The 26,059-nt window shown below is 40.9% G+C and overlaps 1 protein-coding gene across 3 annotated transcripts in view; it reads right to left on the bottom strand.

Annotated features, from left to right (window-relative positions):
* FNDC3B (fibronectin type III domain containing 3B) overlaps positions 1-26,059 on the bottom strand; it is a 187,141-nt gene that overhangs the window by 94,215 nt on the left and 66,867 nt on the right. The window lies entirely within an intron of this gene.

The following is a 26,059-nucleotide window of genomic DNA, read 5'->3' as shown; positions in this document are numbered from 1 at the left end:
TTAAAAAAATACCGTAATTGCTTAGAAAAGGTTAAAAATAGCTTTATTTTTGAAGCCTGCAATAACAAAATGAGCAGCTCCACTAATTTCTGGTATATGGAAAATGCCTTGTGCCATCATTCTGAGAATAAGATCATTGTTCAATGACTTTACCATATATTCTGCTGAAATAATATTTTCATCATAAACCAGCTAGAACATAGACTTTATATTACCCACTGATCAACTTATACAGCATTAAGGAGTAACACAATATGTCCTTTAGCAGCCCACAATTCCTATATTGAACTCTGGTTAAGTTATTCTTGTCGAAGGCACAGGAGCAGGGAACAAAGCAGAAACTGTGCAGCCTGGAATTAGGCAGCTCCCAAGGAAAGCGTCCAATTGTAGCGGGAAAAAAAAAAAGTCACATATGTGAAAAACTATCTATCTATTTAAGAATGCACAAAGACCAAATTCATTATCTCAGCTATTCAGACTAACCTTGGAATGTGGTTATACAAGCAAGAAGCTTATGGTTTCCACTCTGAAATCCAGCCCTGAACATGCAAGTTCCATTTTGAGGCACTGAGTACAAGTACAACAAAGCAAGTGCCATAACCACTGTGCTTCTGGAAATGGAGCCTCACAGCTAAAAGAAAGTGTCTAGATAAAATGGAAATAGTTCTCTCAACTGCTCATTGATTCACCCATTAACTTCAGGAACATCACATGGAGCAGTCAGTAAAACCAACCCCCCAAACATCAGACAGATGTTTGCAATCAGAGTTTACTGCTTGGAAAAGAAAAATTAATTTCATTCCTTCCTTATTACATATTAAAATCTGACACTAGACTGTTAATTAGTCCATTTGCCCCCATGGTCAAACTCTTGAGAGGAGCTCAGCAGGACTCTGCTTTTTGTCACTGCAAACTGAATTTTCAGCTTTGACTGACAACACAAAAGGTAACTCCATTACTTTCTCTGATTGAGAAGCCATCCAACATCTCCAAACCATATCACATTCTAGGGAAGGAAGCTGAACACTAAAACATATGAAGCACTTCAGGCACAGATGGGATGCAATGGCCTGTAGGAGTGACTGCTCCTAAAATTTAGACTAATCTAATGAAATCTCACACAACAAACTGAGTCACAGTCTGTTATCTGATATCAGCAAAACCAGTCCACATTAAATTAGCAGTCATTCCCTATCCATCTGCATTTTTATACTCCTGCTGCTTTTGGTACTATCAGCAGAACTTCTCACCTCCCAAAATCCAAGTTACACACAGGAATCCATTCAAGTTATTTTTATCCCCTCTTATCTTGGTTTGTTTTCTCTATCCAGTTATTTACAGTCTAACAGCTTTTACTACTCTAGATTTGATCTAGATGTGAAATATGGTAAACCATCAAGTGTATAAGGCAAATGGGAATTCCAAAGCTTAAATTTAAATATTTTGGATCAGGTTTTGCTGGACTTCATACTTTCCTACACTTAACTATGTGGGGAACTTTACCTACACTACAGGCCCAGTAAGAGGAAAAAAACATTATTACTTATTATTCAGCTCATATGGTTTTCTCTCTTACCCTATGGCCCTCACAACAGCATTTGTCTCCACAGACAGCCAACAATTTTAGTGTCAATGGAAAAAAATTCAGCCTCAGCAGCAAGTGATTATTGGGAAGGAGCTGCCATGTAAATGGCTTTATTTAAATCCATCAAAAATATGAAGTGACAATTGGTTCAAAACAGAAATATTGTTTGAATAAATGTGTTTTCCCAATGAAAAAAAAAATCTTTGCAAACTTCTTTTGAGTTTTTTATTTCTCTCTGAATCCATTTTAGTCTGTACACACTGCTAACTTTTGCTCCACAGTAAGATGGACAGTACATAAAAGGTAAAGGCTGATATTGTGAACACTGTAATGATGCTTTTTTTGGGATTTAATCCACACTGGGTTATCAAGAGCTGTTCAGTTTTTCAGGACAGAACACACTTGAAAATATGTAAAACGAATAGTTAACAGCTATGTGACACATTCCTTATCAGTGACATCTCAAACTCAAAAAACTGTAAGAGAAACTGTTGATACAAATAAAAGAATCCTGAGTTCACCATCTAAATAGACAATAATTTAAATACTTCCCAGAAATGTTGCTCAGTAGAATGAAGCTTTATGCATAACCTGCTTCAACCCCTCACTAAAACTTCTTATAGTTCTACTGGCCAGTCATTCTCAAAAATAGCTACTCTGACTCGGAAATAAACTTAAAAATGGAACAATTTTGGAGTTTCTACATAGAGAGCAGATGTATACAACAAATAAGCAGCACAACATGCCTCATATCTGTCCTTCCAAACCTTGTGCCAACTACTCATATGGAGTAGTGATCTACTTGCAGGAAGAAATCAAACTCCTACACTGATACTGTTGACTATAACACTTCCACTCCAATAAAAAAAAAAGTAATATTGTGTTTTATCATCAAAACGTGCGCCGTGCAAGATGAGTCTTAACCTTGCATATGACCCACAAACTGTTAAAGTCATTTGGATAACAGGTTTGAAAAGACTGACAGCCTGGTGATTTGCAGCTAGATTTTGTTTCCACTGCTTTGATTTCAGGGTTAGCCAAATGACTTTAGCACACATTATTGCATTCCTCTCATCAACAGTATCAAAACAACTTCAAGAGGTAGTAAAATAAAGACCCCCACCTCCACAGCTCAATGATTCCAGGAATTATTAAACATTCTTCTTGTTGTCTAATCATATTTCCTAATTAAGACTAAAACAAAACTATACCTTTTGTTTGGCTTGAGTTTTGTTTGTTTGGTTGTGGGGTTGGGCTTTTTGGAGTATTTTTGGTTGTTTCAAATAGTTTTGACCTGTTAAAACGCAGAACTTCAGAGGAGGATGTTCCTCAGCTGCTTGTATTCACAGGGTGGATGTAAGTAATGCACACTCTTGGGAACTACAACTTTGCAAGTTTTAATTGAAGCCGGTGGTTCAGCATGAAGTTTACTTTAAGTGAGAAAACGTCCATCCATTCTATCAGAGATGCTGCACGCTGAAGTGAGCTCACTGGAGCACTTTTCAAACCTGTTAACAAATGCAGATTGTCTGCTGAGTTCCTAATGAAACTGAGCCAGCAGCGCTTGGCCACCTCTGCTGACAAAGCCAGTGGCCAAATTCCACCCCGAGCTCCTTTCCCAGGAATACAGCACAGCTCCTCTGGCTCCTGGAGGGCTGCCCTGTCCAAAACGCAGGTGCAAGGAAATTATTCCCCCTCCTCTGAAAGAAGAGAAAAGCTGGAGCCACCAGGCTGGAGGCACCAATGTCCATCTCCCCAGGCAGGGGACAGACCCCACTTGTACCCAGCTGGCAGAGCACAGTTTTCCTATTTCTAATACATTAATATTTAACAGAGTAAAACTTTGAATAAGTAAAAGAAGCAACTCAGTCTCATATAGTGGCAGAACTAATTAACACCTTGACACCCCAGTCTGAGCCTTTCCTCCTCTTCCCAAACACCTATTCCCTTGTGCTGCTCTGTCACCCCTCTGATGGCATTAAAGCTGATTATTTTAACCATTTCAGATAACCAACAAGGCTTTGCAAATCTATTGCCTCTAAAAAAACCACAAAAATTACAACAACCATTCTATTCCTTCTTGTGCCATGTTTTATTGAGTGATTTTATTGCACATCAAAACAGGGCTCCCTTCCACTTCTGTCTCCCACTTTCTCTGCCAAGAGGATGTTTCTGTCAAGCAGAGATTGACAGTTCTGGTCACTTTATTCCTTCTGGAATAATGTCACAATGTACTTGAGAAACTTCTGTCTTAAGATTTTCAAGGCTAATTATAGCCCGAGTTGCAACCCATGACACTTTCAAAATTCTTCTACAGAACCAGTTTTGGAATAAGTATGCTTTTTTTCTTGTTCCCTAGTGACCTTTAATGTATGCATTAAAGTGATTAAAGATCACTTTAATCAGTTTTCTTTCCTTAAATTATAGAAGCCAGAATCTGGCATTTCAGTTCCTCCAGCTACAGCAACACTTCTTTCCTATTTCCCTCCTTTCCACATAATGTTACAGGGCAAAGAAGTCATTTTACTGTACCATTTTCATGAGTGCTTAGAGAGCATTGCTTTTCTTTATTATGTCCCCTGTAGAGTATTTTTCACATCCAGCTCCAGCACATGGGCATATGTTCTACACAGAGTTTCTAGTGACTGTTTTGCAGTGACCAAAGTCTACCAGGGCTTCATTACTAAGTTCCCATTCTGAGAGCAATTACTGGAAATTTCCTGAAGTTCAGGAATTTCCCAGCCCTGTTTCCAGCAAACACGTACCAATTTACCATTTCACACCACAATACCTGCACTAGTAGAGAAACAATATGAAATTTAGTGATTTTGCAATTTGAGTTTGAAAGTTAAAAATCCTGTACATTTTAATAACAAGAACCTACTGAACTAGCTAAGTGAAAAATTAAATCCAGAGAGGTAAATGCATTAAGTTTTACAAAGCTTAACAGTTAAAATTAACCCATGAAAAATTATTCTGCCTCTCCCTGATCCACTACAAAATTGGTATCACATCTTGCACATGTGGCGTTCTCAGGAAGTAAATCTATGGAGCAAGAGGTGTGACAGAATGAAAAGGAGAGATAATTAAAGGGCAAATTGGTCTGCTTTGCTAAAACAAATGACCCAGGGCTTGCTGACCTTGGCTGGGACCCAAGGGTTTGCATTTTCACATGGATGAGCAGCTGTTCCGGAACAATTTCCTCAATGAAACAAGCACAAACAGGCTCCCTGTCAGGCACACGTGTCTTCTCCCTCCACTTGGTTATTCTCAAAGCAGCTTATGGACTAAACAAGGTGATGACAAGAAAAAAAAAAAACCTGGATCCTTCCATTCATCTTCTTTCCTCCACAGCAGAGCTGTGGTGAGCATTCTTCCCAGCCTTTTGGCCACCGACTAGAACTCTTTGTTAGCACAAGCAAACATGAGCCTATCACAGCATTTCATAAAAACCTTTAAATCAGGATGTACAGAGCTTTCACATGCCAGTATCACCCCAGTTTTGAACTGCACTCCCTCCTAGACAAGTGCTAATTCAGCCACTAACTTAACTCTGTTCACATCCAGTACAAGGCAGAGTCAACTGCCAGGTGTCCATTCAAGTTCCCAGGACATAGAGTCTTAAATCTGCTGATCAAGATCTAAATACTTTGTCCTTACATCAGTGTGAATTTGTAGATTAAAGCAGCTTCACGTTAGAGAGAAAAGGAGTAGCTTTAACAATATGAAATGCTTGAAGGCTTGACAGCTTAAAAAAATACCTTTGGAGAAGTCTGAAATGGCAAAAAAAAGTCCCACTCATGCTGCATTCAACCTGCCAATGGCAGGGTAGTGAAAGGTGCTAAAATAATGTTACCTGTGCTTTGATAAATGCTAAGAAACATGTCCAGCACTTGGCCATCCCCACAGCACCAGCTCATGCCTGAAATAGGCAGCAGGCAGAGTTTTACCCTGCTTATCCCTACAGATTTGTCAATATTTTTGAGACTATCTCATCTGCACACCAAGATGTGAATAAAAGGATGCCTGCCACATGCCCATTCACATTCTGGCACCTCAACTGCTTATTTCTATTCAGATCACACTTTAGTAGTATGAAGTGATTCCTTCACCTCTGAAGAGTACAAAAACATTACCAAAACTCCCAAGTCTAACAGAAATGGCTCCATGAATTTCAAATTATCTTAGGATCCCGCAATAAATGACTATTTAAATGCAAATGGAACAGCTAAAAGGAAAAAAAAAAAATCAGCCTGAGAAATCCTGCAGGTGCATGGCTTAACCACTGAGCACAGTCACCTTTGAACATGCAAACACAGGGTTTGCTTCAGTGGAGACTGCAGCACTTTTGATGTAGGTAGCACACACTTCTTAAACTCCTTGTGACTTCTGTGACCACTTCATGTCTTTTCTAAATCCCAGGACCACAAATACAACAGTTCTTTACTCACTCTCACAGACTGTCAAGTCGATTTGCTGTAAATATAATTAAAAGTAAGATGCCAAACCGATGCAAGTTATAAAAAACACTCTGGTGTCTTGGAGTTTCAGCGCACAATTGTTATTAAACCCAAACTGCAAACCCCAAACGCTCGAATGACACGTTCAGCCCCTGGACTCTGCAGCCACAGACCCGACAGGACCAGCCACGCTCCAGTCTGGGTTTGACTGATGCTTTCAACATGTGCAGACAAACTCACTCAACCAAACATCCAATCAAACTGCTCAGAAACCCGTGCCAAACGCATCCAGCAGACAGCTCCTGGAGCAGTTTCTGGCTTATTTACACGACGGCACCTTTGCTGTTTACACTGGAGCCTCTTGAAAGGCGTTTGCGTTACCGGCGTTTGCTGCTCGACCTGCTGCACACAGCGGGAGGCTGAGCGTGTCCAACCTGCAGTTAAACAACAGCACCCCTGCACTTTTCATGTCAGAACCACCAGATTCCTACTCAGCAGCGTGCTGGTTTTGCAGTGTGTGTCTCCCAGATGTTGCATTCTGGTCTGGGGCGTGTTCTAGAAATAATGCAGTAACCTGTAAAAACAGGAAATTAACTAAAAGCCATCAGTTGCCCCAAACATCCCCTGTCCAAAGCTACCACAGCAGTCACACAGCAGCACTATTTCAGCTGAATTCTGAGAGGAAGTCAGGTTAAATACTCACTTTTGTCCATCACAGAACTATGAATTAATAACTTTTCAATCATCAAACATTTGCTGTTTCAAACATGAAGTGGTTTGAATTTGGAGATACTCATCCCGAGAGCAGGAAGAGCTGTCCCGCTCCTCACCTGCCATCCTGCACCTTGGTTTTGGGGTTCACCACACTTCACTAATTTAACAAGTAGAGAAGAGTCCAGACAAGATCAACAGGCTGTTTAGCAGCCTGGCACATCCTCTCCTGGTGAATCCACAGCTGCTCCTCCTGCTGAGGGGCTGGAAGGGAAGGAGAAAGCACCTGGGGACAGGGACCCTGTCCCAGAGCAAACGGCTACCCTACACCAGTGACAAAACACCAGTGACCACACTCTGCAGTGAAGATATTTAAATTTACACATCATGAGAAACTTGGACAATCTAAAGTTCACCAAAGTCTTTTCCAAAAGGTCAGGCAAGTAAACCTTGTTCAGCCACAGAGAATGGAGCTGGACAAGAGGGATTCTTTCAACATTCCCAGGTGGGTTTTGTTCCTTTTTTAAACTAGACTAATACATCTATCACTCTAGAGTTTCAATTTACAGGCAAAATTTTGGAATAGAACATATTTTGATTTTGTTGCTTTGAACAGAAATGGAGTATTTTCCTGTCCTAATCTGAACAAACAAGTTGGAGTCTTTTGCTAAAATAAACTCTTTCTGATGGTTGGCTCACCAGCCGCTACTGCAAAAACACTTGCAAAGAGTATGTTGCAATACTTCAAGCATTGAAAATAAGCATATTCCCATGGCAATTCACCAGATGTGCTACAGATTGTAAATCATAAATGTCTAGACTGAAACACAAGAGACAAACATCTGTCTAAAATCAGTTGACTTGAATGGCAAATACTGTTAAATAAATTAGGACTACTTTGGAAACAAAGAGAACAACCAACTACTTGAAAACATCTGAAATTAATCCATTAGCACACAAGCCACAACACAATAACCTGAAACTGGAGAGACATTCGTTTCGTGAGGAATATTAGCCCAAGATGACATCCTGCCATCTGAGGCAGGAGCACAAAAGCGTTTCTGTGACCCAGCACCACGTTACCCCACAAGGACTCACGAATCCATCCCCAGAACATCTGGCTGGAGCAGGGTTGTTATTCCCCTCGCTTCACAAGTGAAACTGTGGGACAAAGGAATGAAATGCCTGATGCAGGGTCACACAGGAAGTTTGTGGGAACGCAACTGGACGCAAACCCAGAATAGGATTTAGGTCATAAAGCAATACTTAAGCCTGACTAAAACTTCAGACTGCAAAAAAAATTGTAGGGTATTGCAGAAAAAAATACTGTATTTGGGGGGAAAAAAGTAAGTCTTCCTCATATCTGCTATCTTCTTTTTCCTTTGCATAACCCTTTGCTTTATGACAGAAATATGTCAGAATGTTCGTGGATGAACAGAGAGAGCAGCACTACCAAGAAATGTGAGAGAGAAGAGACTTTGTACAGAAAACTGCAGCCCAGCCCCTGCATGAGACTGCAAGAGAGAAAAGGAGACCACAAAGCTGAATTCAGGAATGGGGAAAACCCATCACGTAGCTACTGCCAAGCCTCACAAATGATGGCTGATCTCTGTCAGCACCAGGCTTCACTTTTGCATTAAAAAATTGAATTTATTAAGTTTTTACACTGGTAAAGCTATGAACAGCTAAAGGAGGATTAGGATCCTCCAGATCAGCTTCTCACCACACCACCTATATAACCAGTGGACTAACTTTTAACCAGAGTTTAGTCTCAAGGGAAACAGATGTTCTGAAATGGGAGTTTTTTTTACTTCTGCAGCAGTTATCAACAGCATTTCTATTTGCATACAATATGACATTATTTGCCTGAAAAACAGACAACAAACCATGAGAACGTCACTAAAAATGTTGGTTTTCCCTTTTAAATTTTGAAAAAGCTCTTCTACATATTCTAGTGATAGAAATGCTTTTTGGGAAGTGCATGTGTGCATGTGCCAGCTTTCAGCCATATTTATAAAAGGACATTCACTTCCAGAAAGTTTCATTCTCTGCAACAGGTTTATACAAATACTGAACATTCAGCTCTGAGCACAATCTCCACCAAAGCCAGCAATAATTATACAACACCACTTTCCTGCAACAGTAGAAGAAAATGCTCCAATTATTCACAACGTAATTATTTCATTCCCATGGCAACACCAGAAGGACTGTACAATCAGCAACAGACCCAAACCTGGCCAACAATGAAGTTACACAGAACATTCTCTCCCACCTGCCCCAAACAAGGCAGCAATTAGGTGATGGCTATTCTTCACCTGTCCACCCACAGGGAGAAATATCAGCCAGGCAGTGAAAACAGATCTAAACCAACCCTCCAGCCCTCCCTCCCCAGCCAGCACTGCCACAGTGCCACCCGTCACCATCACAGGGCTGACGAGTTTTATTTGTGACATGTTTGGATCTTGAACTTCAGTGAATCATCTCAAAGTCTCTGTTTGAATGTGCTCATCAAAAACACAGCAATTACTATCCACCTGTCACAAACAAGAACTCTTGATTGTGCGAGGGTGGTGAGGGAATGAGAGTCATCAACACTGGTGGTTCTCAGGTACATTTTGGGCTATTTTATGAGGATGTGGTGGAGTAAAAGCACATTTCATATACACATAAGATATACCTATTTTTCATTCATGCATATATATATATATATTCGGTAAGTATTCAAACCAAATTTCTCTATATATTAATATACTCTGTCCTTCTGTTGGGAGTTTTATTACAGTACTGCACTTACACCAGAACTAACACAGGAAAAAATGCAAGCTGAAATGTAAAGTATGACATTCAGCACAGGGCTTGGAGATGCTGTTGGTGAGCCCAGGGCTTTCCCAGCTCAACTCACCAGAGGCAGAGCCATCTCCTTCCTTCACAGGGGTTTCACAATTTCATTTCCATTAAGAAATAAAAAGCTAAAAGCTGCATTTTAAGTGAAGAAGTCTCAACCAGAGCATTTTTCTCCTGGATCAGAGTGCAGCAGTCAAGTATTTCCCTGAATCAGGGAGCTGCTGGAGCACCAGCTCTACCTGAGCCTCTCCTGACTGATGCTGCTTCTTCAGCATCTCCAGTGACTGAAGCTCCATGAAATCCCCACCTGTGCCTTCCATTGCCTACCTGCCTTTGCACTGAAATGAACTTGCACTTTATCCCATTAACACTTTTGCTTCTTCCCTCTCCCCTCATAACAGAGGAGCATTCTGCTATTTCCATTCCAACAGCATTTCCTGAAATCCCTCCCCGCCCCATCACCTTCAAACCTGCCCTTCCATAGCCCAAACAAAACCCATTTTCCAAGCTTTTCTCGCAGCTTGTGTTCACAGAGCTCCAATTCTCCTGGCTGCTGCTCTCTGAACATTTTGCAGTCATGCCAGGCCTAAAGGAAGGTGCTCAAACCCCACCTGAGAGCCACCTGAACCCCAGCCAGGCACGGGAAGCTGGTTATGCTGGTTCTGGTTCCTCCTCACGGCTTCAACTCCAGCAGACTCTTCCTCAGCTGCACAGTGGCTGTCCCAGAAAGGCACTAACTCACTTTTTCACATCCTGCTCTCATTTATAAACATTCAAGGTGAGGAGGAAGGCTGTGAGTCACCAGGTTGCACTTGAAGGGCCCCGTCACCCTCCCCTCGTTTTCACTTCATCTCTCATATTTCTAAGCTGAGCTTTTGCACGGAGCATGCTGGTTGACTTGTGTTTAAAACATGCCTCTGGGCTACTGACAGCATTGCATCCTTCAAAAAATAAGTCATAAATTCTTATTTCCCATGTTCCCAGATAAAAAAATCCTAGCACAGAGCGGGATGTAGTGGGAGAGCAAGATTCTGCCCTTTCTAAATAAATTAACTGCCAATGAGAGGCAAATATCATGTAATTAACTAAATTATTCCAATTATTCAAATAACACTTCTAGCCAGAAAAGTTCTAGGATAGTTTCTTCACAGCAAATTTGAAACACCCTGAGTTCTCAGGTGCATTAAAGGGACTTTCTTGTCGGCTATAACAACTGCGAAACTAATTTACTACCCAAAACATTCATCGTGCAGCTTGACGGAGATTAAAAGCCCCCTTTCCTCCAGGGAGTGAGCATTTCAACTGGCCATCACTCTTCAGAGCTTATTAAAAAGTTTTCAAACACAGGAGTGAAAGGTTTTTCTTTCATCATTCCCAAGTCTTCGGCGTCTCTGTCCCGGCAGAGGAAGGAGAGTCGCGCCTCGCTGGGGGCTGCCTGTGCTCAGGAGGCTCCATGGGCACAGTTGTGTTGGAATAATCCCATTTTTGGGGCCCTTCCCAGGCTGAGGAGGTTCGCAGAGGGATTTACCCACCCAGCACAGGAGTCCCGCCATGACAACTCCACCCGCAGGGCCTGGAATTTGCAGAAAGGAGCAGGGGGGCTGGGGGAGAAGGGATTTAGCCACTTCACAACTATTCCAGGAATGCTCTTGATTTCCTCTTAACAACCTCAGGTTGAAAAACTGTCCTCTGAATTATTTGATTTTCTGCTTCAGCTCTATTGTTGGGATCTAACATCTCAGTTAGTAAAGGAAGAGGAGAGTCCAATGGGAAGGGAGGGGAAGTGGCAGCTAAGAAAACATGGGTAGTGTGTTATTTAAAACAAAAAAATCCTGCAATTTTCAAAAGGTAAAATTCTAAAACGTGGCTTGCACCTACAAAGAAGTGGAGGGACTGCGTGTGCCCTGACAGAAATGGGGAGGATAGCAGTCTTAGTTTCATCTTAGAATCACAGAATGGTTTGGGATGGATGGCACCTTTAAAGCTCATTCAGTCCCACCCCCTGCCCCAGCTTCCACTAGACCAGATTGCTCCAAGTCTCGTCCAGCCTGGCCTAGAACACTTCCAGAGTTGAGATAAACTGACTGATTAAAATACAAATCTCACCCACCTTGTTTCATTTAATTTATTTTTAAGCAATGAAAAGAAAGAAAATCCTTCTTCTTTGCATTTCTGCACCTAAACAACCATCCACCTTTGATGTAGGCAGAAACCATAAATTCTGTTCAAAACCTCTTGAGTTTGAATGGTGTTTCTAAGTCCCCAAAACTTCATACAGGTGTAACTGTGCAACTTGAGCATTCTACCCACAACCAAAGTGCTTCATTCTCAAAAGAGGAAGATTCCACAGGTGTGCTCTTCTTTTTCTTCCTCCTCACTTCCACTCAAGCAGTGAACAGCATTTATTTGCTTCTAAACCATTTCAGTGACCAGGCAGCACTGATGAAGGCACAGGAATACCTGGAGTCAGAGCTGCTGCACATCCAAAAGTATCTAACAGGGAGCAAAACAACTCACTGGGTCACAGGAGTTTGTGCATTAGCCCTCCCAGCACACAATTTAAAAAAATAAAATAACAAAAACAATTTGTCCTGGTGACTCAGAGTCTCCATGGCTCGAAGAAAGCCCTGTTTCTGTAACACTGCATCATGCTGGCTTCTGATCTATTCTCATGGGGCTCAGGCTCGTGACTCAACTGTTTTCCCCTGTATTTGCTCATGCAGTTGCCCATCAAGAAGTTACTGAAATCTGCATCCATCATAAGGTTTGGCTAAGAAGAAAATAATCTAGAGAAATTAGTATCACTGGAAAATATAAAAAAAACTCACTATATTTCTTTGGAAGTTCAAAAATCAAAACTCACCAACCTTTCTGGTTAAAGACTGCCTTGTTTACCACAAGCCTTTCTGATTTTAAGATCAAAATGATGGCCATCAACTGAGTTGGAAAATATCAGAAAAAAAGCATTTTGGAGAAACACACCTAATGCACCCACTGCTTTATTTGCTGGGAGTGCTGAACAGGTTCATTTCATGATGTTAAACTCAGCAGTTTTACTCAACTTCTATCAAATTTTTAAGTCCGCTTAAGTCTATTTCAGACCTAGAAATGGGGTGCTGGCCAAGACAGATGATGCATGCAGAAAAAACTACTTCATGCCATGGACATGTATTTCTCCAACAAGCTTCTTGTCTTTATTTGCAGCATCCCTAAAGACCTAATAGGGTGATTTTTTTCCAAAGCAAGTTTTGGCCATGAGCTTCTCATCTCTTTCTTTCTGCTTCTTTCTGTGCACAATCTCTCTATCACACTCCTGACACTGCATTTTCTGTCCAGGTTACCCCAGCCTTGGAAGGCAAATGAGCCTTTGGTTTGTAGGCAACTACACTGTCCACCAGAGAATTTAACATAAGACATTAAATATTTTCTGCTGAACCCCAGACAGGAGCTGGCAGAACAGCCTGGCACAACAGAATCACAGTCTCATTTACTTGCCAAGAGAAGGCTGAGCATCAAAAATCACTCCTTGCACAAAACAGCGTTAAAGCACCTCTAAACCCCATCACACATCACCTTGTAAGCTCTAATACTCCCTTTATAGGAGAGCACAGCAAAGAGAAACTATCAGACAGCAAGAGAAAGAATTAGGGAAATAAATAAATTGTAGTGATGCTCAGCTCTCTAACTACTAAATCACTCTCCCTCAATACCTAAGATTCAATAAGTCATATAACAACTCAGAGCCACAAAGAAAACAACAAAAAATTCTCTGAAAAATGTGGTTTGTCACTTCACATTTTGCCCTGCATCTGAGTTACATTAAATCAATATCGTTTGCATTAGGGAAAATATCTTTTCTAAAAACTTTGCTGTGTCAGTGCAATAGAAATACTGTTCCTCACCACCTGTTTTAGATATTCCCCTCCTTTCTTTCTCTAATTTCTAGATGTCTCTGCACAGTTAAAGTTGTCATACATGAACTAATTCTGAAAATTACAGTCAAATTTATAGAAAGCATTTATGCTGTCATACATGTAATAAGTCTGAAAAAATTAAGAACAGTGACATTTTAACCCATACATTTGTGGACATAGATAATTTCCATCTATCCCATTCCTAACTGAAATCCCAGAGAATGCAAAATGCCCCACAATGATCCACTTACAAAAATGTTTACAGTGAATGGATGCACAGCAAAACATTGACTTTTCCAATATTCATCCAAACCCAAGGATATACCACTATGCCAAATCAGTATGCAGCAACTTTCAAGCAAGCTGAAATCATTCCCCAACCAAGCTTTTCCTACAGAAAACACAAATTTGCCAAAATTAAACTATATTTCATGGAAAACTCCAGTGCCACTCTGATGAGAACTGGGCAGGCTTTTCAAGTGACATTCAGTAGCTGCCCTGGAATCTCCCCCACTTTCCACCAGGAATTCAAAAAGACCTGACAAGCTTTCAGCATCCTCCTGCACCTACTAGAGCAAACCTGTGGCCAACTGCCCTAGATTCAAATCTTCTGATAAAAATACATTATGCTTTTGTATGTCAGACAGAGAACCTCACAGCTGGGCACAGTATGTGGTACCATCTTTACAGCTGGAGCCACAGCCAGGCAAGGCAGCCACAGCTGGAGCCACCAGGCTGATCCTGAGTTTGCTGGTGGTGCAACGTCTCTGGGGATGATTCCTGCACTACCATGCTCAGGTTTCAAGCTTAGCCCATTCCTCCTACAAAGGCCAGGTCCAAATGAGATCCTGGTGGGATGTGGCCATAACTAAACACTTCCTTATAGGTTGCTCTGCTTTAGAATTTGGCTTCTGACTATCGAGCCATATACGATAAAAGATAAGGGAACATCTGGTAAAAATTGCTGTTGCGATTTAACTTTGCCTGCTTTAAGATAAATTTCTGACCATCATGCACTCACAGATATTTTACAAGGCAGTACACCATACTGAATCCATTAGCCAGAGCCATTTACAGGTATTTCATAAAAATGTGCACCACATCCGGATATTTTATCAGTATCTCATAGTACAGCAAACTACACAAACCTCAGAGGGTGAATAACTTCCACATACAATTCATAATATACCATGAAGAGCTTTCAAACACTCTTAGGTGGTTAATTTTTTTTTTCTTTACGTTTTCTCTCTATAAATGATTGACTATAGTTTATGCCAATACTGCCTGGAGAATGAGCTGTCACTATAGAAACAGTGACAGCAGTGAAGTCCTTCCTCCCTCTCCTGCACACAAAAGTCCCGGAACAAACACATTCCTGTTATTTCTCAGATAATCTGTGCACACTGTCAAGTCCTGAGCAAAACTCAGGATTTTTCACTTGGTTTTAAAGCGCATTTTTTTTATTTCCAGTCTTCACAACAGTCTTTCCTTCTATGTAAAAAGCTCCCCTACTTTGGAATTGCAAAATTGCTTGTGAAGCATTCTGAAAACAAAAATAGATGAGCACTGCACTTAAAGGAATTATAATCCATGTTTATTTAAGTTAGATACAAATATAGTTCAGGAATGGGAGAATGCTGCTTGGGGGAGGGATGGGAGCAAGGGTGAAATTTTGCTTAGGCTGCAAAGAGCCTCAAGTTACTTCACTATGTATTAAAATTGTCAGATCAATTCACCAAAACCATACCAAGTTATCTACAACCAAATATCCCAAGCACAGAATTAAAGCTTGTAAAAAATCCTTTGACTTCATAAGCTTGCACAGGTAATGGATCAATTAATGCACATGCTGTTGTGGAATCAGGCCTTACTATGGTAATTTTCCAAAACACAAGTATGTTTACAAACTACAGCTGAAGGCTTAGAAGATGAAAAGAATTATTTTACAAGCTCTATATTAGTCTCCTAGAAAAGAGCTGGGATGAACTCGCTAGTGACAGCAAACATTTTTTTCAAAATAAACAGAGTGGTATGTTAAAAATGTGCATTTACTTTTTTTTTCCCCCCCAAGAAACAGCAGATACAGCAACATTTTAATGTGAAGAAAAGTTTAAATCTATAAATACAGCAACAAATGGTGAAAGTGCCATCCCTTCTTCTTAACTTCCTTCCCTTTCTGAACCCCTGCATTAAGGCAGCGCTCTCATACAGTCACTAAAGGTTTTTTTTGACATTGCAGAAGGCTGAAAGGAATATTTCTCTCTCTCTCTCTCTCGCATTCAGAGCACAAGAGGAGCTATTCAAGCCGTGATGGAGTGCCTCACAGAGACTGCAATATGTTCCCAGTTGGCAAGCAGAGATCTGTTTGGACAGTGAGCCCAGCCATCCCCTCGGCAAACACCAGCATTCCTGGGACGCGGCGCGGGGAGCACTGCGGGCCCTTGTCGGGGCTCTCGCAGCCCATCAGCTCCAGACTCCAGAACAAACACCCCTTTGTGCCCCGCTCACAATTCAACGGGCTTCACAAGGAAAAAAAAAAATTAAAAAAAAAAAAAGCTGTCTCCCTCCGCTCAGTGTTAGGTTGGGATCCAAAAAAATATTCTGAAGCTGCGAGACGGGGAGGAAATGCTCTTAAATATAATTCTGCTGGTGTCTGTAGGAGCTTTAACTTCTGGACAATATTACAAATCTGACTTTGGATGCTTATCTGGTTCCTAATGCTGTGGCTTTTTGAGTGTTTCTAAAGCAATTAATCACAATCGCCAAGTGACAAACAGGCTGCAAGTTAGCAGTGGGTATTAAAACCAAAACACACCCTTGGGCCAAGGAACAGCAAACTGCAGCTTTTATCCAGCAGTATCAGCAGCCAGCAGTGGGAGCCTTCCCTAGAAATGCGGGGAGAGATTCTGCCTCTCCTGAGCACATCTGCCTCTCAGGTGGGCACAGAGATGCCCACACACCCCGGCAGCCTCCTGGCACCCACTGTGGCAGGGGAATTGCTGGTCCATGTCTGCACTCCCTCCACTCTGCATCCCTGCAGGAACGGGCCAGGGCTTCATCCTCATCTGTGGTTATACCATCAGCTCCTGCTGCAGGAAGCTGAGAAGTCTCTGCAATACAGACTCTGACACACGGCACCAGGCCTCCAAGCAATCAATGGAAGTAATTAGCTTTTCTCTGCCCGACGTGTGCTCCATCTTAACTATTGCTATTTTGAACTTGTGGAATTCATTAACTCAGCCCTAACGGAGAGACCCGCAACTTCTACATCCTTAATCAAATGTCCTGCTTCAAACAGATTCATGGAGTGGCAGATTCTGAGAAAAAAACCTCAAAACTACAAAAATCCATGAGAAAAGCCCTGCTTGAACACCCTGATGCTACAAAGGGCCACAGTCCTTGCATCAGCACAATCCCATGTCCTCTTCTCAATCTGATGCTTGACCCCATTTCAGTCAGTAACTGGGCTAGAGGTGGGTTTTTTGGTTTGCCTATTGTTGGGATTTTAGGAGGGGAGTGAAAGCAGGAACAGTTTTCTACTCTGATACATCCCAGTTTGAGAATAAACTTTCCATGAGCTCCTTGACACGGGTTCATTGAAGAGGGGTAAATTCCTTCTCCAAAGCTTCAAAAGGCATTGTGCAGAGCAGGAGGAAAAGGGCAAGTGGGAACCCTGAAACTCATGGGATATTTCTTTCATTTGCCTCCCAGCTCCCAAGGCTGCCCTGCTGGCAGCACCACGTCTCTCAGGTACTGCCCTGCAGCCCTCAGCAGAGATCCATAAATGTTAGGAGAGCTTGTACATATGGAAAAAGTCTGTATTTACACAGCAATAATACACCACTCACCATAAGCCTAAACATGAATCCCAACCAAAGGGCTTTCCCTAAATGAAGGGGATGGGGGTCTCTTTAAACACTAAGTGCAACAAAATTATACCATGGAAACTCTGGGACATTATTCAAATCATCCACATGAATAAAACATCCCACTTTTGCCAAGTTTTGTTCAAGCTGACTTCAGCTTTCTGCTTAAACAAACCTCAGGCAATACTGACATCATTTGCAGCAAAGGCAGCATTTTATTTAAGCTTGAAATCTGAGGGTGTTGGGTAGATTACCAAATAAAGAGTTGATTTTTCATCTAAAGAATCTCAAATGACCTGACTTCAAAGGCTGGATTTAGACTTACTAAGCCAATGGAAAACAAACATCTTTAATCTCCACACTGACATTAAACTCAAACAGAAAATAACTCTGGGAAAAGCCCTTTATCATCAGGCTACTACACAGAAATAGGGGAAAGGTGGGGGAAAAAAAATAAAAATCCAGATTATTCCACATGAATAGCCTGCCTCAGAGGCAAGGTTACCCAGTTCCTCTCTTCCTGTTACATTTTTCCAGCCCATTTTACTCCCCTCTTCCTCAAATGTTAAATTAGGCCAGGCACTGAGCCTCGATTAACACACCTGAACACTGAGAATTTACTCCAGGGCAAATCCAGGCATTTAGACACACATGCAAACACCTAAATTACCCATCCTCTGCATTTAGATGCTACTGCACTTTAGCTAGGAAATAAGCTGCACATGAAAGAAGACAGGTCTGAGCACCAAGTGATCATTTTTTGGCCATGGTTATTAGACCTGAAGCCTTATTTCAGTACAGGGTTCAACTCTGCCTGGTTTTCATTTTTGAAGACTAGAAACCATGTGCACTAAAATCAATTATCTTCTTCCCCATCTCAAAAACTGCTCAGAAACCCAAAATATACAATGTTCCCCCAAAGAAGAGAGAGGGTAGGGAAGGAAACCATCTCCTTTATCATAGGAGCACAGCCACCAAAGGATGTGTGGCCCGGGCACACAGAGGTGACAATCTGCCACTGAGATGAAACAGGCTCAGGGTTTGAGAGCCTGGCAGGAACGGTTTAACGATGAACAATGGAATACAATATTCAAAGAAGACACCACAAATTGTTTGAAATTACGAGATGAAATCTGCTTGGGGGAATTCCAAGGCAAAACCCAAGGCAAAGCACATCTATCCTTTATTCAGGCACGAGGAGGTACGTGATCTGCTGAGAGCTGTTGCAAGCCTCACGACTCAGACTTACAACAACATATCCACAAGTAATAACATGCCATCACATTTCTTTTTTAAACAACAGCATTGCCCTTCTTTTGAAAAGGAATATCAAGTTTCCTGCTGAATAAATTGAGGGAGCCTCATTATTTTTAGCACGCTAAGTGAGCCTGTCAATCACTTATATAAATACATACAATTAGTTTGATCCAGCAAGATCCTGAACACATGTAATTCTCAGACTTTAGAAACCTGACCGACCCACAAAGGCACACAAGTATCTCACAAGTATGGAATTACATGTACTGTGTGTAGCTTAAAAATACAGAGTGGTAGAAATACTGCACTAAATGGGGAAGTCCACATGCTTCCTATGCACAGGGACACTGAAGCATCCATTCAAGTTTTTATTTATTAATTTTATCATTCCAGTGTTGTCAGGTGGCACATGGGGCTGAATTCCACCCCATCTTTGCAGTGTAAACCATAAACAAACTTCGTTTGGTCAAAAGAACAGCACACTCCTGAAAAGCACATAATCTTTTGGTGAACTTTTGGAAACCTTCCTCCAATTCACCTTCCAGTTTTAACAACACAGAATCCCAGTCTCTATGGGGCAGAACAACACAGAGAACCCACTAGTTACCAAATGCAACTGGCACTGGGCAGATGCCCCAGCAGAACACAGCAGGAGCTTCTGCCAGCTCATTACACCTTAATTTAACCTGCAGCCTTGCAGACAATTCTGGGTAGGTGTCTGAACCTGACTTGCCAAATTATAAGTTTGAGAACACAAAATGCACAATCCTGCAAAAGTGGAAAGCGTTTTAAAAATATTATTGAATGGAATTGTTGAATATTTATGGACAGAAGCAGATCAGCTGTAACTGGAATGGAAATCCACCCACATTCCAACCCCCACCTTCAAAACATCAAGCTGGGAATTTGTGATGTATAACTTCAGAAAGGTCTTCAAGGAAATACAGCCCGGGGTTTAACTACCAATTCTGCTTTTGTCCAGATGGAGAAAATAGCTTTTGTAACTAAAGGAAAACCCATTACTACCGAGGATATGGAGTAGATGGAGTCAGACTCTTTTCCAAAGTGCACAGCACTGTGATGAGAGGCAAGAGACACTCAAGCACATGAAATTGCAATCACATATAATGAAGACTTTTTTCTGGTGTTTTTTTTTTAAATTCACTCACCATGAGTGTGATCAATGATAGGTTGCCCAAAGAGGCTGTGGAATCCCCATCCTTGGAGATGTTCAAGACTCAGCTGGAAAAGTCCCTGAGCACCTGCTCTGTTTGGCTTTGGAGATCCATCTAACCTAAATAAATCTATTATTTAATTCTGCAGGAAAAAATGTTAATGCTGCACATAAGCCTCAAGAGTGCTGCCTACAAAGGCTTCTTAAAAATACAAGAATTAAAAAACAAAGACAGGCAAACAGCATGAAATGTCCCATAATAATGAGGAAAGTTTACACAATACAAGGTTGCTACTCATGTCTGTTAAGTGAGTTACGGTCTGTTAATTACTCCATGGCAGCCAGTTTCTTATGAACCCACTGGGCATGAAAATAATGTGAGGAATATCAGGTAGAAAACACCTGGAAATTTCTTCTGCCACAATTTGTTTCAACACTTACTAATACTGTGTGAATTATTTATACAAAACGACAGGAATGCACCAGAGTACCAAGGAAAGTCTAAGAATCTTTGAGACATTTCATTTTTGTAACTTTAATCCTGCTACTTTCTCAGTCTTCCTCTGATGTAGGGTAAACAGTGTGGACAAAGCAACTTTTCCCTTGGAAACATTGCTTCTTAATACTCCTGCTATTAGCAAGAGCTCCTAAACCTGGCAGGTCACTCTTGATATGATCAAACAGCACACAGTTATTTAATGAAGTCCACTGGATAAAAAAATTACCCAGCCTGCATTCATTTTTGAACAGTGAAATTGTTTTTGCTTTATTTGATTTTAAGACTGCTGGTAAGAAAGCCTATTAAAAAAGATCTTTTTAAGCTCTCAAAAGCATAGCTGGATACTTTGTACCACTGCTACTCATGATCAGCATTAAAATCATTATAATCAGATAATTTCAGAGCTTTAGGGAACCATGCTCTACCATCTGGGGACTGACCACAGTGCAGTAAATCAGGCACAACTCTATAGATGTTGAAGGAATTTGTATTATAAAATTATCTAAACTAATCTTACAGGCCATGTTTTGCCATGTACCAATTTGAGCAACAAGTAGGGTTGAAATGATAAAAAAAGCTCTTAACAAATAACAGCTGATAGCCAGGAACAGTTTGCAGGTGGCAGGAGAACACCACCAGGAAGTGGAACCCCTGTGGCACAGGCTGAAAACCTCCATCCAGGAGCCCTGTCCATCCATCCTCTTCTGCCTGAGCATCACTGGAGCACTCACAGCTCAGGAAACAGCTGGAGAAACCACCCTGCAGGGCTGGGGAGGAGTGGGCTTTGCTAAGATTCTCTTCTACAACCACTAAAGAAAGAGGATTTTCTCCATCACCATCACACAAATATTTCTCATTCCCCAGAAATACTTCACTCCACAACTGGATCAATCAAAAAAGTCTGTACTACAACATGAATGTTGCACATAAATGTTATATACTATAATACGAGATTTCACAGGATGGGGTAGAGATCAGACTAAGAAGACCAAGAGGGTTTAAAAGAGTTTTAAAGGCAATAAATATGTGAAAAACCAGCCACCTTGAGACTGACCCCAGTAACATTTGTTCAATTACTTCTCTATATAAAAATGCATTTTTCTATACCCAAGTTTCTTAATGCTTGGAAGTGTTTCCAACACAAGCAGTGGAACTAATGCATAAAATAACCCTTAACTTAAACTTTTGAAAATTTACTTCCATCATAATTCTGTGAGGACTCTTAACTTCAGGGAGAAGAGGTGCTCTAAGTCATGGCAGTATTTAAAATCCTCCAGACCTGCCAAGTGTTCTGACTGCACTGAGGCATCTCCTACCCCAAAGAAAACGTTCCCATCCCAGTGGTACGAAGTTCCCCCTGCACACACAGGCTGAATCAGAAGAGGCATCTGCCTCATCTGACCACTGGGAATGTTTGCTGGGTCAGTGGTTACTAAATAAACCAGGCATTCAGACTTCCAGTCACTCCAACAAACCAACCCCCTTCTCAAGTGTCACGAGACAAGCGCAGCTCTAACGGATTTGGAAATGAGTCTTTGATCAGCAGTTTCTCCAAGTTCAAGATTCTCCTGGTTTGTGTCTCTGACTAAGGCATATGAAAATGATTTTTGGTTTTGTTAAGCAGAAGTTCCATCAGAGTGCTATTTTAAAAGGTAATGCTGTATCTTTTAATCATAAATTGTCTGAAGTTACCAACAGTTGTCTATCCTGGGTTAACACTAACCTGTGATATCCATGTCCATCTCTATTCCAACTGGGAGAGCCCCATAAAGGACAGTTACTGTGCTCAGCAAGAATATTTAATGTGTGTCAAAAATATTCAATTTTATATTACAAAACTCTTCTGTTAGGTTTCCTCTTCTTCCTGAGACACGGGACAGAGCGAGTGATTTGCAAAAATCCTGCACATGCAGCAGCAGGAAGATTTCAAAGCCACCTGGTAAAAGCATGACAGGCAAACCCCAGAAGCTGCTGGATGTCAGAGTCATCCCTGTGATAAAGCTGCCTGCAAAGGGCAAAACACCGGGGCCAAAAATCCCCCAGGTGCTGTTTTATGGCATCTTTGTGGGATGCCTCCATCCTGCCAAAGCCCCCTGGGAAAGGCATCTTTAGAGGAGGAGAAATGCAAACAAACAATAAAATCACCCAAGGAGCTGGCCACAAAAAGTACTTAAGTGATGATGCTTTTTTTTAACAATAAAAAACATCCCCCCACCATAAAAAAAACCCCAAAAAACTCCAAACAAACAAAACAAACCCCAAAACAACCACCCTAGCTGAATTTCCAGTTCTCTCATCCTCAGCCGTACTCTTCCTGCAAGTGGAACCAAAGAATGCATAAATGTGTTTTCATATAGGAAAATAATTTAAAACTAAATTATTCCCCCCTAAATTCTGTTTCTATTAAATCACTTTTACTTAATAAAAATGGAAATAAGTATGCAAACACCTTTTGAAGACGCCCACTTACTCCTGCATATACCCAACTAAGTAGAATTGTCTACCTATTTTTTTTAAAAGAACAAAAGGCTTTTCCTCTGGTAAATAAATAATTAATTTTAAAATTAATCTTGTTTATTAATTGTTGCCTTTTGAATGAGCAAAGCTTTTAGTTGTGTCAAAGCTATTAACAGTGGCAGTTGTACATTAAGCAAATTAAATATTCAGCAGCCTCACTTCAGTGCCCTTTTATAATTGCAGATTGGTTACCAAACACCTCATCTCTTTGGTAAATAAAAGGGTATTTCTGCATTTATTTTAAAAGCTAATTTCAGAATTCAGAAGAGATTTTATGCAAATTATTATGACAATTATGTAAATATCTAAGGAATTTTTGCTTTTACAGAAAACCATGGCAAGAGCGCTTTGCCTAGGAACTGTCCCCACTCCATGTTTAGAATTCCTTGGATGCTTGAGCACTATCATTTCAGCATCAGGGCAAAAGTAACTGCAAGAATATTGATATGAGGCCATGTAGATAAAACATTGTGAAATAAGGATGGTCTGAAAGGTTTTGAAATCAACAGATTCCAGTGCACAGCAAAATAACAGAGCACACTAAGTGGAAAGGTCTGCCCTATTAATAAAAGCTTGACTGTGCACTAATTCTCACAATTGCTATTAACTGGGGGAAAAGACTCCACGTGTCGTGGTTTCCACTGTGACCAATGACCTGACTGGAAATGGAAACCAGGAACAATTTTTGTGCCATTGACTTTCTTGATAGGGCAGAGCATTCTCTCTGATCAGCCACCAGCTGTACCAATTTCACCTGTAGTCTTGAATAAAGTTGGCTCAGTCACTACAGAACTGCTCCCAGGCAGGAAGAAGGTGGTACCAGCACCCTTTTTCTAAAGTTATTTGATTGTACCCTTGGGAAGTGAAACATTTGAAGCCCCCTCTGTGCCAGGAGGGACCAAGAGCCCCATCACCTCTTGCCCATGTTGCACACAAGCCTTCACCTTGACATCAGCGCCCAAATATCATATCAGGCAAGACAACTTCTGTATCTAAAATATTTTCAACAGATCTGTGAGATACAGAGAAAATTATAATACAGAAATTAAAAGAGGGGCTGCTCTGGGGACATGTGGGCATAGTCTCGTGGAGAAGCAGAAACTGATCAATTCTCTCACCACAACCAGTACAGCTCACTGTGCTCTGCATTCTCAACTGAAGCAGCAGTGAGTGTGATGTCTAACTGGAGAGCAATGGAAATAGACTGGTCCCAGTTTGGATTTGGTATGAACTGTCTGCAAGTGAGGTTTACCAAAATAATCCAGATAGTCAAGCTGTTCTAAGGCACAATACATTATATTTTGCACATTATTACTTACAAGGAGAGGTGTTTAGTGGAAGAGAAAAACCTGAAGTCTCAGAAACCTGAGTTCAATAGGTATTCAAGCTCTCTTGTTGTAATTAACACGACATTATTTTCATGGCAAGCTATATATTCCATACTAGGTGCAGATTGAAAAAAATTAAAAGCACTGACCCAAAATCAAAACCATGACGAGAAATGAAAGCTAAACAGACAATGCTACACACAGGATTACAAAGACAACATGCAAAAGCATCAATAGGTTGAGATTTTAGAAAGTCTTTCTGGGTCACTCACTATTACAGCAGCAGCTAAAATTATACTTTAACCTGGCTTGTCTTGCAGTATCTAATAATCAGCTCAGATTTCAGGTAATGTGAACCCGCCTGCTAAGATACCTTTGCAATATGTCATCCCAGATAACACACCCAGTGAAACAGGTGCAGCTAAGGCACAGTTTTATGTTTGATTTCATAAGTTCACAAAAGAGGAGCTACAAGACCAATTTCAAGCAGTCTGCAGCATCTCCTACACTGCCAGGGCACAGACAGGCAAGTGGGTCCACTGGCACACAGGCAGGATGTGCTATTTTTGGAGTCACCCTAAGCAGACATAAAACATTTCTAAGAATTTTATAAACAATCTCCCCACACAGATGAACTGATATACTTAATTTGCACTACTCACCCAAAGAAATTGGAAAGTGAGAACACAATTCTACACAGCGCTGTCACAAAACTCAACCACCAGCCTGAGGCTGGAAGCAGATTTGAAAACTGAAAATTAACAACATTAACACACAAAGGAAATTGAGAAGAAGCCTTAACATGTTTAGTACTATTTCTAAATTTTTATAGAAGGATGAATATTATTACTGATTATCAAAGAGCTTGCACATGAATCAACTTCTCATTTAAGTGAACCGATTGCTGAAGACAGAATTGTTTCATACACAACTAATGTGTACTTTCACAAGTAAAGGATACAAAAATTCACTCTTCTCCTTTCACCAGGAAGGTGAACACCCACAGGTATCAAAATAATTTGACACCAGTCTAAGCAAACAAGTCATGTTTTTTAGATGCAGTGAGTAGGGTCTATGACACTGAAATCACTATTAGCATAATACATAATCTGTTAAGGTAAATAAATAAAATTGTACAATAGAAAAATATCTCTCTCTTGGCTTATACATTACACAGTACCTTTACTGGGTGGTGAGGCACTGCAACAGCCCAGAGAAGCTGTGGATGCCCCTGGATCCCTGGAAGTGTCCATGGCCAGGTTGGACAGGGCTTGGAGCACCCTGGTCTGGTGGAAGGGGTCCCTGCCCATGGCAGGGGGTGGAAGGAGATGATCCTTAAGGTCCCTTCCAACCCAAAACCATTCCAGGACCTTAACACAACATCCATTTATTGCACCATTAAAGAGAAACGGAGCTCTCAGCCCACGATCTCTTACAAGGCTGTTACACAGACTGGTTCAGTACAATTAAAAGATTTTTTATACTTTTATACTACATATAGTATGTAACCAACCTTGTGGCAGGCTCATCCACCCCCACATACCGCATGTAGAACATTACAAGTGTTGATACATCCTCTTCATTCAGCTTTCCCTCACAAAACACAAGAAATCTTGAACCAACAAGACAAACTGAGGAGCTCTGCCAACAAGTTCATTTTCTCCTCCTTTGGTCTAATGATTTAGGCCAGTCTCTAACAAAGTATTTGTTGGCACATGGTTATAAAAAAATTCATTTTTCTAAGGTTATAACAAGCTGCTGAAGGAAAAAGAAAATCAAAGGTGTAAATAAACCCACAAATGTTAAGTGAATGTCTGGTATTCTGATGTTGGACTTAACAGATGAATTTTTCCTTCAATGCAAACCACAGGCCTTGATTTTTAATATTTGCATGAATCTATAAG

This window comes from Zosterops lateralis, assembly GCF_965231275.1.
Source record: "Zosterops lateralis genome assembly, chromosome: 10".
Lineage (NCBI taxonomy): Eukaryota > Metazoa > Chordata > Aves > Passeriformes > Zosteropidae > Zosterops > Zosterops lateralis.
Note: the sequence above shows the minus strand (reverse complement) of the source record. Positions and strands in the feature narration are given on the sequence as shown.